The following is an 11,514-nucleotide window of genomic DNA, read 5'->3' as shown; positions in this document are numbered from 1 at the left end:
GACCAGGTCAGCCCTCAAGGGCTGCCCCCTCAGCAAGCGGCTGCAGCTCTGTGCCCCAGCACATGGCCGTCTGGGCCGTCAGCCCGTGGAGGCGCCTGTGGGGCGAGGGAAGGACCTAGGTGCACTTTAGCGATTTCCCGTTGTCTTCGCTCATTTGGATTTTTGCTCTGAGTCTAACAGTAGCATAAACACAAGCACACTCACGCACAGACACACACACACAGTTCAATCAAGAGCCAAACACAAGCACACTCACGCACACACACACACACACAGTTCAATCAAGAGCCAGGGGATCTAATCCACCAAGGCACCTGCCTAGCCTTGCTCTGGTGCCCTGAAGGCAGAGCCTGGAGGAGCCACTGGGCTGGGGGCCCCTCGGGCTTCCTGATTGCCTTGACTTCATGATCTGACACAATAACCTGAGACCAAGGGAGCCCCCCACCTTCTAGACCAGGAACGTGGCCAGGGGGCTGAGAGCCCCTCCAGAGAGCGTCCCTCCGCCTCTGAGTCTGATGTGGGGCTGTTTTTCTCATCCCGCTGGAGAGTCTGTAGCCACCTTGGGGCCGAGGGCCACAGGCCTGGTTCTCATTTCAGGCCCAGAGCCCCTGCAGGAACCAGATCCTCTCCAGAGAAATATACATCCAGTTTGGAGATCCAGACACTGCACACGCAGCACTCGGGGAACAAGCTCGTGTCCCTGAGGAGCCAAGTGCGAAGTCTGCAGATTCTGGGTGCGGGGGCTGGGCGGCAGGCACGACTCTCACGGGAGGCCCTGGAGGAGTCACCTCTCCTTGGAGACAAGCTGGGAATCTCATTAACCAAAATAGCTTCTGACGTCACAAGAAAAATTACAGCATTCCAGGGACAAGTAACATGTTACTCCTTCAGTTCATGGTGTTCTTTTGAGCAGAAAAGCAATAAAAACCTAAAATAAACAGCATTTTGTTAATGTCTATGGCGTTCCCTCTCTGCTCACATAAAACAGTTGTCAGCACAAACTCTAAAAATAACATGAATGCATTTTTTGAAGTGGTTTCAGCACTCGCTTGGGAATGTTTCCATGAGCCGTGTTTTCCTCCAAACGTCCCTCGGTGTGGGTGGCTTTCTGCAGCATGACTTCAAGATGAATTTCTCTGCCTCACTCTGAGCTTCAACCAAAATATTTGCTTCTGCCATTAAACCAGGCACTGGGTGAGAAAAAGCTAGCTAATCACAGTGTCTCACACGGCGGCCAGGGTCCTACCCCGTGCCCAGGCGCAGACCTGGGGCTGACCGTCCGCTTGGCGGGGTGGAGGCTGAATGTCCCACAGCGGCCGGTACCATCCACCTGCTGGAGTCAGAGGCTGTGGGATGCGCCCACCGCAAACCCACTCTGGAGTCAGCAGCTCCTCAGACTGGGCAGCCTGTGCCACCCTGTCCCCCACCAGGGGCAAATGTGGCTGTCCTGAGTCACAGAGTGGCCTGCGCGTGACTCCAGACATTCCCAGATGAAGCCAGCTGGCCTGGTCAAGGCACGGCCCTCATGGGGGACCCGCCAGAGGAGAGGCTGCCAGGGCCCCAGGCTGAGAGCCTAACGCAGCTGCTGCTATCACGGGGCCACCGTGCTCCCAAGGGGGACACCTGGTCACCCCTGCTGCCAGGGGGCCACATGCTCCTGAGGGGGACGCCTGGTCACTCCTGCTGCCAGGGGGGTCCACGTGCTCCCGAGGGGGACGCCTGGTCACCATTGCTGCCGGGGGGGCCACCATACTCCAGAGAGGGACGCCTGGTCACCACTGCTTCCGCGGGCCCACCATGCTCCAGAGAGGGACGCCTGGTCACCACTGCTTCCACGGGCCACTGTGCTCCTGAGTAGGATGTCTGGTCCATTGCCAATGGGCCCCCACCTCCAAAGCCTGGGGTTTTCTGAGAAACCCCCATTCTGGACATCAAAGCCCAGGGACCCGGGGCCTCACTCGGCTCAGGGTCCAGGAGAGGTGGGCCTAGACGGTCTCTGAGGGCTCCCAGCACACTCCGCCATGGCCGCAGGGCATCCGGAAGGGTCAGGGGCCCCCCAGACCCTCTCCCTGGCCCCAGTGCTCTGGCCCCAACATGGAGGCCATGGTGTTGGCCCAGGAGCAGCTGAGAGGAGACGACAGACCACTCCTGCCCTCCTGCCCTGCTGAACTGAGTGGGAAACATCAGACCAGGGTGCGCAGGGAAGCCGAGTAGGGCTGGCACTGACCTGACCCCTGGCCCAGAAGTGCAGGTCCTAGCCAGGTGCCCAGAGCCAGGAGTGTGGCGACAGCCCACCTGGGCCTGCAGGCAGCCCTGTCCCCAGAGCCCACCACACACACAGCCTGGGACTCCGGGACCTGCCACCCAGGGCCAGAAGTGTGGTGACAGCCCACCTGGGCCTGCGGGCAGCCCCGTCCCCAGAGCCCACCATGCACCATTTCTGTAAGGATGCAGTTTCCTCCCCCACCCAGGGTCACAGCGCAAAGCCAGGGTGTGGGGGGCGGGGGCCAGAGCCCCCTCCCAACCAGCCCTCAGTGGGAGATCTGACACTGCCTGAGAAATGGGAACTGAGATCAGAGAACCACTTCCCGGGAGAAGGCCAGGCCAAGGGGTGGGGGGATGTGGTCTGGGGGGGGCCGCAGGGGTGGAGGGTTGCAGGGCCAGGGGTCTGGGGGGGCCCGGTGGGGCCGGGAGCGCAAGGTGAGCTTCTGAAGGAAAACTTGACTCCCAGGAAGCACCACAGATGGCACACCTGCTACGTAGGTTGAAAAGCGAGGTGGGCAGCTGGGAGAGGGTGATGGGGCCCCTCACACCTTGCAGACACAGGGTCTCCACTGTCACCCCAGCATGGGGCCTCAGTGCAGGCAGCAGATCGGAGCCGAGACTGTGAGGCCAGCGACAAGAGGTCACTGAACGCCTGCTGTCTGTCCACACGCAGTCATGGCACCCATGGCAGGGTGGCATGGATGGGCACTGCATGGTGCAAGATTGGCATCTTGGGAGCCAGGGCCTGGCCTAGCTGCCATCCCAGCAGAAACAGGGTGTGCCCAGCCCACAGCCACCCCGTGGTCTGTGACCAGACAGTGGGCGGGAACAGCTGGGCCCGGGTCCCTTCCCCGAGCCCACAAGAGTGCCATGCTTTCCCCTCCTGCATACCTGGGCTGGAAGCAAGTCCAGGTGCCCAGTAGAGGAGCACACGGCAGCCCACTCCAGTGTTCTTGCCTGAGAATCTCATGGACAGAGGAGCCTGGCGGGCTACAGTCCAAAGGGTGGCAAAGAGTCAGACACGACTGAGCAACTAAACACACACACACACACACCAGATGCCCGTGGCCTCCAGGCAACCAGGTCTTAGCTCCCACAGTGCTCCCTAGAGGGGCAGGATGTGGGGGAGGACTCACCCGGGGCACCTGGGCTGCTCCCGCCTGACACTCCGCTCACAGAAGGGGCCCCTTTTCTAGTCCCCTCACCCTCCTGCCGGGGCTCATCAGCTTCTGCTGGAAGTCAGAACCTGGACAGAAGCTAAGTGTGTTCACTTGTGTGCGCGCACATGCCAAGTCACTCAGTCACGTCCAGCTCTTGGCAACTCCATGGACTGCAGCACGCCAGGCTCCCCTGTCTGATCCCCATCTCCTAGACTTTACTCAAAAGCGTGTCCATTGAGTTGGTGATGCCATCCAACCAGCTCATCCTCCGTCGTCCCCTTCTCCTCCTGCCTTCAATCTTTCCCGGCATCAGATGCACTTGTACTTTTGCTTAAACACAAACAAAAGCAAAAATATCCCAGCTCACCTCAGCCGCAGGGAAGCCAGTTTGCACATGAGGAGAATCTACATGGCCCCAAACCCAGGTCAGTACACTAGAATATTCCAGGGACCAGGTCTGAGATAAACCAACTCTCAGCTGAGAGCTGAGCAAGCAGGGGAGGCACTGGGTCTGAATCACAGCCTGCGGGGGGGTGGCGGGGGTGCTGCCCTGCTCTCGCCTCTCACTCACATGAAATCACACGGTCACAACCACACACTCAGTCCACAGGAAATGAAATCAATCCGCCAAACCATTACACGTGAGCAAGACACCTCGTCCGTGTTTGTGTCGTTCAAGGATTTTGCCCGTTTCGTCCAAGCTGTAGAATCTCCGTTGATCGTAACATTTCTTTCCTATCTGTAGCATCTGTAGTGATGTCTGTCTCTCTGATACTCTTTCCTCTTTCCTCTCTTTCAGTTAAGTTCGGTTCAGTCGCCCAGTCATGTCCGACTCTTTGCAACCCCATGGACTGCATCCCTGTCCATCACCAACTCCCAGAGTTTGCTCAAACTCATGTCCATTGAGTCAGTGATGCCATCCAACCATTTCATCCTTGGTCATCCCCTTCTCCTCCCGCCTTCAATCTTTCCCAGCATCAGGGTCTTTTCAAATGCACCAGCTCTTTGTATCAGGAGGCCAAAGTATCAGAGCTTCAGCTTCAGCATCAGTCCTTCTAATGAATATTCAGGACTCATTTCCTCTAGGATGGACTGGTTGGATCTCCTTGCAGTCCAAGGGACTCTGAAGAGTCTTCTCCAACACCACAGTTCAAAAGCATCAATTCTTCGGTGCTCAGCTTTCTTTATGGACCAACTCTCACATCCATACCCTGACTACTGGAAAAGCCATAGCCTTGACTAGATGGACCTTTGTTGACAAAGTATTTATCGACTGCATTGATCTCAAAGAACCTGATTTTCATTAATTTTTCTCTATTGTTTTCTATTTTCTACTTCATTGATTTTCCCCATAGGTCTTTGTTATTCCTTTTTTCTGCTTACTTTGTATTTAATATGCTTTTTCCTTTTTCTAAGGTGGAAGCAAGGTCATTGATTTGAGAGTTTCCTTAGTTCCAAACTGGTGTTTAGTGCTGTAAATCCCACTAAGTACTGCATTAGTGGCATTCCACAGACTTTGATGTGTTGGTTTCCAATTTTGTTTAGCTCAGAATACTTTCTAATTTTCCTTATGATTTTTCCTTGGACTCACGTGTTGTTATAAATGTGTTATTGGTCTCCAAGTAATTTTGGAATTTTTCCAATAAGTTTGTGATATTGATTTCTAATTTAGTTCCATCGTGGTCATGGAACATACTTTGTGTGATTTGATCTTTTTTCTACTTATTTAGACTTGTTTTATGAATCAAGAGAGAATCTGTCTTTGTAAATATCACATGTGCACTTGGAAATGAGTTTTCTGCTGTTGATAGGTGAGTATTCAGTGACTGTCATGGTCTCTACTGGGGAGTCTGATGTCAACAGAGCAAGTCCAGGTTTTGTTTGGTTAGTGTCAGCCCAGTGTATCTTTCCCCATGTTTTACTTTTCACCAGCTCATGTCTTCATTTATAGTTTCTCATAAGCTGCTGATTCTTTATCCAATATGATCCTGGCCAGTGACAGTGGGAAACATGCTCAGGCCAGGTGAGTCTCAGGCAAGGCGAGTCTCAGAGTCGTTTGCACTCATCCTTCTGACACTTCTTTCCTCACCTGCACATGTCAGTCAACGTTCCACTAGAGACTCCAGAGGAACCTCTGCAGGTGTCTGAGCATCTCGGCTCCCCCAGATGAGTGTTAGTACCCCCTCCTCCAGGGCCTGCAGTCTCTTGGGGGGCAAAGAGAAGAGCTGTGCCAACTGTAGGTCTCACCTTGTTTTTCTCCATCTCCCAGAGGCCACTGCCCCTCACTACTTGGTGCCCAGTGTATAAAACCAGTTTCACACTTTTCCCTTATTTGTGGTTGTTTTCAGTGTGAGAGTGAACTGGTTGCTTTTACTCCATCTTGGAAGGAAGTGCAAGGCCTAAAATCCCTTCACTCTTTCCCTAAGTCAGGACGCAGCCAACACAGGCAGCAGTCTGGGGGGTCTTCATGCACTTGAAGGGCTCATGGGACATGCTGGCCAATTCAGGTGATCAGGACGGCCAGGCCAGGTGTCAGCTGGCGCTAATGGCTGTGCTTGCCCATGACTGGACACCAGCCGGTCAGCTCCCAGGGCTGCCTGTGTCTCCCCCCAAGGAAAAACAATGACGAGTGTGAACCCCACTTACACAAGAGAGTGGGGGGCAGTGTCAGCCTCTGACTTTTTCATGTTCCTTTAAAGTAAAACCAGGCACTGAGGCTCATCAGCCAGTGGCACCCCGAGCAGGGACTGAGCCCACCGCCCTCCCAGGGGGACACAGGGCAGACAGACCCCAGACCCAGCCTCCTGCTGGTCCTCTCCAGCCCCCAAGAGGCAGCAGAGGGTCCAAGTCCCCTCAGATCAGAAGACGCTGCAATGGTAAAGGACACTGGTCTCCCCTGAGGAACAGGGCCAGCCCTTCTGGTCCAAAGGAAACAACTGTCTTGAGCCTGGCCCCGCATTTGAGTCTGTGCTCCTGTAACTGACCTGTCAGCCCCTCCCCACCACTAAAGGCTGTACCAACCTTAGACAGGTGCACATTCATGGTCAGCTTGCTGGGCACCCAAGGACAGGCACGAGCTGCCCAGTGATAAAAGAGGGGAGCTGACAGGTGGCAACCATTCGCAGTAGTGGCCAGGCTGTGAAGGACTTAGCGGTGAACAGGCTGTGTGCTCATAAGAAGCAGAGGGGTCTGGGCCAGGGTGGGACCAGGAGGCCGGCCGGGCACTCGGAGCGGGGACATCACACCCAGGGATGCCCCTCGCATGGGGCCATGGGCCCTGCCTTTTCCAGATTGAAAGGGTGGCGCCCGATCAGAACAGGACACACTGATTGTTAACTATGAGCCCTGAGTTCAGCATAAGGGCCAACAGCCAGACCCACATGGGTTCAGAACCAAAACCCAGCCACCTTCCCATCTTCCCATCCCTCTAAATGAGGCAACCCATGTGTTCATTTACTCTACTGTTTAAATCGTCAGGTGGATGGAAGACGGCAACCAACATCTCAACAATTTACCCCAAAGGTCCCGATTCTCTCCTCTCAGCTGCTTGGTTTCAGCCTTACTTCCTGCCATGGCTGCACCAAGACCCCAGCTCTCCTCCCCTGGTGGTGTCTGCTGGGGTCTCTCCTGAGGCGTCTGGTCCCAAAACATCCTCATCCCCACAAGACCAAGTCCATCTGAAGGACTCTGCCAAAAACTAAAATAGCCGGGAGGCAAGAGGAGAGTTGAGAACACACACTGGCAGGGCAACAACGAGGGGCGGAAGACTGAAATCACCCAAACACCCAACAATGCCAGGTGAATTCTAAAGCGGGAGCCCGTCAAACACCACGTGGGTCTTGGCGTGTGTAAGAGCTTGGAGCGGCATGGGAGGACGTGCCCTGTCACGTGGGGACACAGGGGCAAAGTGATAGACTTTTCCTCCTCAGCCAGACAGGATGAAGAAGAGAGACGGGGGAGAGAGACCAGGGCGGAAGGACCTGCCAAGGTCACACTTCACCGTGTCTTCCAAGACATTTGCAGCATATTCCAAAGTGTGGGATTTTGTTCTAGAATTCCCACTTCTTAGGTAGTTTTTATCTCAGGAAAGTAACACGCATGCCTGTTTAAGCAATTTTGTGACTAAAAGTTTACGATGAAAAGGGACTCACCCTCCTCCATCTCTGAGGTCCACACCCAGAGGTGTCTGCCATCCACAGGGTCGTCCCGGGCCAGGAAGGACGCAGCTGGCTGCGTGCCTGGGAGAGCACTGCTATCGCCTGGGGCTCACCCAGCGAAGCCTGTGACATGGGAGGCCGCCCCCCACCCCTACTCCTCCTCCAAGTTGACACTCACGAGTCTCCTTTTCTCTCATCAGGAGGGCCATTCTGGAAGGGAGATGCGCGTCTTATGTGTGTGAGTCCTGGGGGTGGGCAGAGCTAAACACCCAGAACCAGATCTCAGGGTAACACCCATGATCAGCTGGTTGGATCTTCAATCTCTTTTTGGACAAAACCCAGATCCCCTAGAAATGCATGTGACGAGCTCTGAAAGCCCACCTGCTCCAGTCCCCACGTCACAAACCTGATAAAATTAAATCCTTAAATTTGCTTCAGCCACCCCAGCAGGGCAGAGGCCTGGAGCTCAGAGCCAAAAACGCTCTTGGAAATCACAGCAGAAAACACTCCCACAAACCAGATCAGTCTGGTCCCAACACAGCTCAGCCTGAAAGGAAACTGAAAAGGAGCAAATGGGGGGACTGAGCTGCTTGGGGCGACATGAGCTGCAGGCTCAGGGGTCCAGGTGGAGGAAGTGGGGAAGGAAGTTGGGAGGTGGCCCTGTCTGCAAGCCTGCGGAAGTGGGGAGTGGTTGTCACACAGCAGTAGCTGACGGATGTGTGTCTAGTGAACACGTGGAGCAGAGCACAGTGGCACTCAGGCAGGAGCTTTGCTGTCATTGACAAGTTCATCTGAGCGCATGGGGGCTAGACGTCCACCTGGATGAGTGCCCCACTTCCTGCTCAGCTTCCTGACCTTGGTGATATATCCCCAACCCGGCGCCAAACAGCGGCACCCAGCACCTGGGGCAGTCCTCCCGGCTCTCACCCCACCTTGCTCACTCCAGGACGGCCTGAGAAGGGGCCTTCTAGCCTGGAGTAGCAGCATTCCCCATAAACACACCCGGTTGAGAACTGGTAAGACAGGTGGGTCAGGAAGGAACCAGCGTCATGGGTCTCAGAGCAGTAAACAGGACAGCAAAGTCTCCTTGGAGCGGATGTCTTCACCCTTCAGCGCAGAATCTGGGGTGCATCACTCGGCTGACTGCCCCACGAGTAGGATGTATCCACTGGTAAAATGAGCAAGCTATTAAAAATGGTAAATAGCACTGATGATAATGAGACAGACTTGAATGATGATTTGTGTATCTGAAATCATAATATCCAGGCAGACACAATAAGACATAAAGAAGCCAGACACACTGGTGATTAAACTCAACATCAGAATTTAGTTTCAGCAGAACATCATCCATGCCTTTAAAGTAGGGCTGTTAGTTTGAAACGGGTTGGTTTTGAGGGTCTGATCAGCACTGGTTTCCATCGTTCAGCACCCCTCTAGCTTGTCTGTACTCGGTGTTCAGTGCAGTTCAGTCGCTCAGTCGTGTCCGAGTCTTTGTGACCCCACGGACTGCAGCACGCCAGGCCTCCCTGTCCATCAGCAACTCTCAGAGTTCACCCAAACTCATGTCCATTGAGTTGGTGATGCCATCCAACCATCTCATCCTCTGTCGTCCCCTTCTCCTCCTGTCCTCAATCTTTCCCAGCATCAGGGTCTTTTCCAATGAGTCAGGTCTTCACATCAGGTGGCTAAAGTATTGGAGCTTCAGCATCAGTCCTTCCAATGAATATTCAGGACGATCTCCTTTAGGATGGACTTGTTGGATCTCCTTGCAGTCCAAGGGACTCTCAAGAGTCTTCTCCGACACCACAGTTCAAAAGCATCCATTCTTCAGTGCTCAGCTTTCTTTATAGTCTAAACCTCACATCCATAAACGACTACTGGGAAAACCATAGCCATGACTAGATGGACCTTTGTTGGCAAAGTAATTTCCCTGCTTTTGAATATGCTATCTAGGTTGGTCATAACTTTTCTTCCAAGGAGTGAGCGTCTTTTAATTTCACGGCTGCAGCCACCACCTGTGGTGATTGTGGAGCCCAGTGCTCAGTGTAGCAACATGATAACGAGCCTGTTGATCCTCTCCATCTGCAGAGACTGCCCATGTGCCACTCAGGGTCCTGGTCCTTTGGAGCTGCAGTAATGAAAGCACCACAGACCAAGTCCAAGACCAAGTGCCAGCCCAGCTCCTGCTTGAGGACCGTCAGCCTCCATTGGTTCCTCACGTGAGGGAGGGGGGAGCTCCCTGGAGGGTCTCTGCTACCACCTCCTGCTTGAGGACCGTCAGCTGCCACTGGTTCCTCACGTAAGGGAGGAGGGAGCTCCCTGGAGGGGTCTCTGCTATGGGGCTACTGCTGCTAAGTCGCTTCAGTCATGTCTGACTCTGTGCGACCCCAGAGATGGCAGCCCACCAGGCTCCCCCGTCCCTGGGATTCTCCAGGCAAGAACACTGGAGTGGGTTGCCATTTCCTTCTCCAATGCATGAAAGTGAAAAGTGAAAGTGAGGTCGCTCAGTCGTGTCCGACCCTCAGCAACCCCATGGACTGCAGCCCTCCAGGCTCCTCCGTCCATGGGATTTTCCAGGCAAGAGTACTGGAGTGGGGTGCCATTGCCTTCTCACTGATCCCAATATGAGGCTCCACCCAAGACCCCACCTCCTCCTGGAGGGCCCTCCTCCTGACACTGTTGCCCTTGGGGTAAGGATTTCAACACAGGAATCTGGGGGCCACAGACATCTGGACCATGGACCCGGGTTCAGACATGATGACAATTTTGCCGGCAAGACCCTGAGCCTGAAAAGTGGGAGAGCGCCCTTGTCACAGAGGCCCCTGGGGCAGGGGCTGGATGGTGGCCAACCCCTACCGCCCATGCAGGCGCTTCTACCACAGAAGGGAGGCACTGGACTGACTCCAGCCCCACGGGATGGGCTGCCCCGCCTGTCCACCTCTGCCCGGGTGAACCCAGGAGCCCACGATTCCTCATGAGAGCCCCTTGCCCACGAGTGCTCTGCCTTTGTGAAAGCCCGTACCAGCATGGGGGAGTCAGTTACAGTCTCCATCCTCAAACTGTGACCCCAGCAGCAGCACCCCCAGGGCCTCAGAAATGCAGACCCTCAGGCCCAAATCAGATCCACGCTGTAAGAAGGCTCGTGAAAACCTTGGTGAGTGAGGGCGCTCTGGTCCTACAAGCCCTTCTAGTCCCAAAAGCCTGTGACGAGGGCCCCCTTCAAGTGTACACGTGTGTCTGTGTCTGTTTTCAGGACAACTGAACACAAATCAGGGAGAGAGGGTAACATTCTGTCACTTAGCTAACGAAGCTTCTAAACTGGTGTGGTCACTATGGAAACAGTATGGAGGTTCCTCAGAAAACTAAAAGTAGAGCTGCCATATGACCCAGCAGTGCCACCCCCGGGCGCATACCCAGACAAAACCATAATTCAGAAAGACACACGCACCCCAATGCTCACTGCAGGGCTGCTTACAGCAGCCAGGACATGGACGTCAAGGCTGCGTATCGCCACCCTGCTTATTTAACTTACATGGAGAGTACATCACGCGAAATGCCAGGCTTCATGAAGCCCACGCTGGAATCAAGACTGCTGGGAGAAATATATATAACCTCAGATATGAAGATGACACTACCCTTGTGGCAGAAAGTGAAGAGGAACTAAAGAGCCTCTTGATGAAAGTGAAAGAGGAGAGTGAAAACACTGGCTTAAAACTCAACATTCAAAAAAGCTAAGATCATGGCATCTGGTCGCATCGTTTCATGGCAAATAGATGGTGACGCAATGGAAACAGTGGGAGACTTTATTTTCTTGGGGTCCGAAATCACTGAAGATGGTGACTGCAGCCATGAAATTAAAAGACGCTTGTTCCTTGGAAGAAAAGCTATGACAAACCTAGACAGCATATTGAAAAGTAGAGACATTACTTTCC

This window comes from Bos javanicus, chromosome 3 (genome assembly GCF_032452875.1).
Source record: "Bos javanicus breed banteng chromosome 3, ARS-OSU_banteng_1.0, whole genome shotgun sequence".
Lineage (NCBI taxonomy): Eukaryota > Metazoa > Chordata > Mammalia > Artiodactyla > Bovidae > Bos > Bos javanicus.
The sequence above is the reverse complement of the archived record's forward strand: the minus strand, read 5'-3'. Positions refer to the sequence as shown.